This window comes from Terrapene carolina, unplaced genomic scaffold, assembly GCF_002925995.2.
Source record: "Terrapene carolina triunguis isolate 2854851 unplaced genomic scaffold, T_m_triunguis-2.0 Scaffold511, whole genome shotgun sequence".
Lineage (NCBI taxonomy): Eukaryota > Metazoa > Chordata > Testudines > Emydidae > Terrapene > Terrapene triunguis.
In genome coordinates, this window is record NW_020664862.1 from 1,022,628 (window position 1) to 1,029,363 (window position 6,736).

The 6,736-nt window shown below is 46.4% G+C and overlaps 1 pseudogene; it reads right to left on the reverse strand.

The window, feature by feature from the left end:
- Positions 1–1,934, reverse strand: LOC112115634 (annotated as a pseudogene).
- Positions 1,935–6,736: the final 4,802 nt, after the last annotated feature.

The following is a 6,736-nucleotide window of genomic DNA, read 5'->3' on the forward strand; positions in this document are numbered from 1 at the left end:
TCACTTCACGAACACCCTGATTATCCTTGAACGAAGGTGTTTGCTTTTCACGCTGTACACGATTGGGTTAATCAGAGGAGGAACCAGCAGGTTGACGTAACCCAGGATGATCTGAAGCAAGGGAGAAGAGCCATTCCCGAATCTGTGTATCAAAGTCAGGCTGAACTCTGGCGTGTAGAAGAGCAGGACGGCGCAGAGATGGGAGACGCAGGTGTTTAGGGCCCTGAGGAACTCCTTGTGGGATGCGATGCTCAGCACAGTTTTGAGGATCATCACGTAAGAGAGGAAGATGAGCAGTGAGTCCAACCCCACCGTTACGACTGTAATAAACAAGCCATAGATGTTGTTGACTCTGATATTCGAACAAGCCATTTTCATGACCTCCTGGTGCATGCAGTAAGAATGGGAGAGAACATTCACTCGACAGTATTGGAACCGTTTCAGGAGAAGGGGGAGTGGGAGCATTACGGCCACCCCTCTTAGAACACACACCACTCCCATCTTGGCTATTCTCGGCAGGGTTAAGATGGAGGCATATCTCAGCGGATCACGGATTGCGATGAAGCGGTCAAAGGCCATCAACAAGAGCACGGAAGATTCAATGCAATGAAGTGACTGGATAAAAAATAACTGGCCAAAACAGGCATCCAAACTGATCTCCCTAGAGTTAAACAAGAATATGCCCAATATCGTTGGCATGGTGGCTATCAATAATCCAAGGTCTGTGAAGCCCAACATGGAAAGGAAAATGTACATGGGCTCATGAAGGCTTGGATCTGTTTTTATAATGAACAGAATGACTGAATTTCCTAATATTGAAATAACATACATTAAGCAGAAGGGAAGAGAGATCCAGAGATTGTGGATGTGTTCCTGCCCAGGTATCCCGGTGAGAAGGAACACTTTGAATTTGAATTTGGTGTCATTGATGGCTGACATTATGTACTGGGGAGATCCAAGAAGCTTTGAACTTTCCTTCCTGAAAGAAAAAAGAACAGGAAACTAGATGTTATTTAATGAGACATCTTTCTGCTCTTAGTACAAGTCTAGAGACTCCCAGGAGTTAAAGAAAAATTAGCAAAAACAAAGTCTTGGATTTACACCACCGATAGCAAGATAGACATTCCCAGACTGAATCAGATCCGTAGCCCATCTACCCCAGTAACCACTGGCCAGTTCCACATTCTTCAGAGGAAGGTGGAAGGAGACCTGCAATAGGCAGTTCTGAGATAACCTGCTCTCATAGATTCCCAATGACACCCACTAGTTAGAGATATTTTGTGGTGTAAATCAGGAAGGCTTAGAGCCATTCCAAGGGTTTTAAAATCAGTCCTTATTAGTGTATTTGGATTTTCTGGTTACCCATATAAACACCCAGTCCCTCTATGAATCCTGCTAAGCTCTTTGCTCCATTCATATCCTGTGGGTGTGAGTTCTGCAGCCTACTTGAACACTGTGTGATTTTACAATTGTGACCTTCCCACAGACACCCTTTCTGGCTCTCCACTTCTGAGTGTGGCCCACTGTAAAATGACGTGTACAAACACATGGCAAGTGCCTGGTGAAAATGTTCATTATATTTATCTGTGCGGCATTGAAGATATTTGTCAATGTGTTTCATTTCCTCATTTTATATATATATAATTATTTTCTCCATTCCTGAGAATCCAAATTATGCCACTGCCTCTTTTCAGCACATGGGAAAAATTACCAAGTCCATGTTCTGAATTCACTAACATTGACTTCAACTGCGTCACTCCAGATTGACATGTGTAAATTCGATAAGAACCAGGCTCTATTCATTTTCCCTCAACAAATGCTCCTGGTGATACACTCTGACCCCCAAGAATCCCTCCAGGAGAAGCTGAAGTATGTTGCCTGGCCAACGTTGACTGAATCCAGAAAGTCTGATCATCCTACAGGTTTCTCTTCATCCTTAGAGGAACTGCTCCCTCTCCCCGTCCAAGGGTCTGTAGCTATCCGCAAAGATACAAGCTAACGTGGACAGTTACTTCATTTGGGCAGAGAAAGGGTTGGCATCACAAATGTATGAATAGTGCAAACAGTAGGTTTGCACTAATATCCTCTTCAGTGTGCAAGTTACTTCAGCCATGCTCGTGTAAGGTGATAATTAAATACAACCACTATTACAGTCCCCTATCCTGCACCTCTGCCCTATTCTTTGCTGAAACACAGACCAACGGTCTTTTTCTCAGGTCTTTTTGGAAAGTCTTGCTCATGACCATGATTACAGACAACTTCTTGTTACTTACCAGGAGACAGTATCATACAACTATTCAAAATCTTTATTAATGATCTGGATGATGGGATGAATTGCACCTTCAGCAAGGTCACAGATGACACTAAGCTTCGCTGGAGAGGTAGATGCACTGGAGGGTAGGGATAGAGTCCAGAGTGACCTAGAAAAATTGGAGGATTGGACCAAATCTGATGAGGTTCAACAAAGACAAGTGCAGAGTCCTGCACTTAGGATGGAAGAATCCCATGCACCGCTTCAGGCTTGGGTCCGACCGGCTAAGCAGTAGTTCTGCAGAAAAGGACATGGGGATTACATTGGCGAGAAGCTGGATATGAGTCAGCAGTGTGTGCCCTTGTTGCCAAGAAGCCCAACAACATATTGGGCTGCATTAGTAGGAGCATTGCCAGCAGATCGAGGGAAGTGATTATGTCCCTCTATTCATCACTGGTGAGGCTACATCTGGAGCATTGGGTCCAGTTTTGGTCATCCCCCCCACTATAGAAAGGATGTGAACAAATTGGAGAGAGTCCAGGGTAGGGCAATGAAAACGATCAGGGGGCTGGGGCACATGACTTATTAGGAGAGGATGAGGGAACTGTGGTTATTTAGTCTGCAGAATTGAAGAATGATGGGGGATTTGATAGCATCCTTCAACAACTACCTGAAGGGGTTTCCAAAGAGAATGGAGTTTGGCTGTTCTCAGTGTTGGCAGATGACAGAACAAGGAGCAAATGTCTCAAGTTGCAGTGGGGGAGGTCTAGGTTGGCTATTAGGAAACCCTACTTCACTAGGAGGCTGGTGAAGCACTGCAATGGGTTACCTAGGGAGGTGGTGGAATCTCCATCCATACAGGTTTTTAAGACCCCTCTCCACAAAGTTGTGGCTGAGATGATTTAATTGGGGTTGGTCCTGCTTTGAGCAGGGGGTTGGACTAGATGACCTCCTGAGATCTCCCAACCCTATTCTTCTATGATTCACAGAAAAAGGAGTTCATAGCATAAAACCTTTCCAAATACTATATGGAGTACTTTCTAAAGCAAAATCCATTAAGCAGTAAAGTTACCACTGCTCCTTCCTGTAGAGATTCTAACAACTGGGCTGCTGGCTTTCGATATACCTGCATGTCATGAAAGTTTGATATGTAAAATTTGTATTACAATTAAAAATGTTGACATAACATTTACATATCTGTATTTTAGTACACACATGTCAGCCCAGCCCAGTCCTTCCACTCCGATCTTCTTTCAGAGGTGATTTCTCAGGTTAGAGTGGGACATAAAATGTAGCGTCTGTCATCTGGATTTCTTCAGAAGCTGAAAAGATCGCAGCGTCTCAGCCCTCATTCTGTCACTTGTCAGAAAACAAAAGTCTAGTGGTTCCCCTGTCCCTGGGTTAATAGCTGACTGGTTCTCCTCAGGTTCTGTTCTGTCAGTCTGTAGCCTGTATCTGGAGTGGTAACAGGCATTGGATCAGTATAGAAAATATTCATTCCCTGAGCTCTCACTCTCTAGTACATAGTAACCCCAGCACCTGTTATTCTGCCAGAATGATGGTTTGCAGAAAGTGGATTTGAAAGTCAAATGCATGAGTATTCATGGAAATGGAACTTCATTTCCCACAGGAAAGTAGTTTATTGCTCTCTCTGACTGTCTCTGTCCTGTATTAATAAAATCTGTAGCACCCGGGAATGGCATTGGGACAGACATGGAGCTGAGCTGCCAAAGTGAATGTGTATGTTAAGCCCAGTTGTTGGGATGTTTGCTGTAGAGCTATATTGGGTTAACTTTGGGGATGTTTATGTTAAGGCTTTATTAGGTGTAACCAGTACGGCTCTTCTTAGTTCAATAGCAGGCTTCTGGAAAACAAACAGGATGGGAAGGCACAGATCAAGAAAAAGCCATCGCTCAGTCAGCACTTCAGGGAGGTTGAGAGACAACACTGGAGCTACAAGTTGGGAAGATCCTATTTCCGGGCTCCAGCCATGTTACACAGCTTGTTTTGCCAGCGCTGGGAGTCTGGGCAGAGATGGGGCAGCTTTTGCTGAGAAGCTCTTCAGACTGCAAGGACAGACAGCACTGGGGAAATCTGAAGGCCCCTGGCCTGCCTGTGTCTGCATCAGAGGGGGAGGACTTGGAGTCAGAGACGTGTACAGACTGTTCTTGGAAAACCATCTTATTCTCCCATGTTACGCTTTATTCTGTCTGTTCAGATCAAACAGTATTTTGGTTCAAGAAGGCTGGCTGGTCACTCGTCTCAGCATTAGTCACATGGTCACAAAGGGAAGAACCACAGGTGCCGAACCCACTGGGACCTGCTGGGCAAGCACAGTCCCCCCAGAGTGTGCTGTAGCCCAGAGCCCAGTCTGAGGATGGGAGGATCACGGGATTCCACCCCATGAGAGGGCAGGTTATGAGGTCTGACATCTGGCACTTGGAGACCAGAGAGGCGGCAGAGATGCAGGTAGTCCTGTAACTCTGAGGGGTATCTACAGGGCAGAAGTGCTGGAGCCCTTAGCCAGTCAGGAAACAGAAATATGCCCTATAGGACCTTTTACCACAGAGCAACGCAGCTCTGAATTCCTGCCTTCACAATTGAGCCAGAGAATAAAACCTTTGAAACTGATTTGCTGGTTCAATTTCCAGGAGCAAATAAACGTGAGGCGAGTTGGGAACTAGTCACGGATATTCCGTGGGGTCTCCTCTCACTCAGCCCTTGGTACGATCAGGCCCAGAGCACGCGGCAATGGGAATCCTGGAGAAATCCTGACTTGGGGCATCGGGGTTTTTACACTCCAAACTCTCTTTGAATGTCAGATTTCTGTGTAGCTTGAACAACCCACCGTGGATTATGGGCCTACGTAGGGGAGGGGTTCCCAAGCTACCTAGCGCTGCCTGCCCTCCAGGCCCACAACTGAGTCACCCCGACAGCCCAGCTGAGTCCTCTGCTGCTGCAAGGAACATCTGCAAATGGAAACAGCTTGCAGCCTTTACACATCACTTCGCATTTTAAAGATAGTGAAACCTGCCAACGTACCCAATTCCTGCTAGAAGGGGAGCCGCTGACAGCAGACGTCTTCACCTTAAAGGACAAGGAGTCATCGGAGAGGTTGCACAGGCAGCAGGCAGTATCTGTTCAGATAGGGAGGCAGCTGTATTTATGAAGCATGCCTGCACATTCCCTTGGGGGCCACTTGGCCATCAGGGAACTTGAGATGCTTGGCTTCATGTGTACCAGCTTTAACCCCATCACAGACAAATGCAAACTGCAGGAAGCCAAATCACAGGGGATGCCTGGGGATGCTACACAACTGAAGTGCGGCACCAGCCCTGCTGAAGGCTCTATTCCTTAGAATCCGAGCTTGTCATCACTGTTCATATGCTTCCAATTAACCTCATGGCTACTTCGGGGGTGGTGAGGGGTAAAGATGATGCTGTCACAGCTGTGATCTTGATGAAATAATAATAATAATAATAATAAATGACCAGAATTCTCAGCGGCTGCACCCTTTCCTACATTACAGACCCAGAGTGCAGGCCAGGGAAGTCAAGGGAGATTCCACAAGGCTCCCTATGGAAATTTCCATCAGATCGTTCAAGGAGTCGAGGTCCCTTCCATTCTCCCTGAGAAATGAAAGGCAAGACCCAGGATCTAGGGATCCCCAAAATTATGCACAGATCTCTGTGATCCACTGGTAGTTAGGCCCACTCACCCACAATCTCTGTGCCTTCACAACTGCTTTAGGACCCTCTCCAGCTCCCTGCTAGCACAGGTTCATCAGAGAAGTGCTACCAGGGCCTGTCACAGCGGCCACTGCCCGCAGGATCAGCTGAAGGGGCATTGTACAGGGTGGAGGAGGCTGTACAGAGATGGGAAGGCTGCTTAGAGTAGCTGATGGGCACAATTCCTCAGCCATAGACTGGGCAGGAGGTTTTGACCTTTCCATTCCCAGAGTCCAGCCACAGACTCATTCAGTGCAAAATTCATTTTTGTTGCAAGGAAGCAGCAAATGAAAAGCCTCAAATTTCTGTTGTGGAGCTAAGAAGCTGCAGCTGGGCAATATCATGGCAGCTGAGCTTTCAGAGTAAAATGATCTATTTTGTATGAACACACTACCTAAAATATGGATGAAAAGGAAACATTTAAGTTGGGGTCAAAATTTAAATGTGGGCAATATCTGTTATCTAGCCCAGCTCTAGCCCCTGTCAGCACTAGTCCCCATCAGCATCGAACACTGAACAGCCCCTGGACGTCGGCTAGGGTGGCTATGCCAGCTCTGTAACACAGGCTGGTCTGTAGCAGCCCATCGATCAGTGGAACAAGATAAGAACATAAGAACGGACTTATTGGGTCATATCAATGGCCCATTTAGCCCAGTGTCCTGTCTTCTGACAAGTATCAGGGGGTAGCCATGTTAGTCTGTATCTACAAAAACAACAAGGAGTCTTGTGGCACCTTAAAGACTAACAGATTCATTTG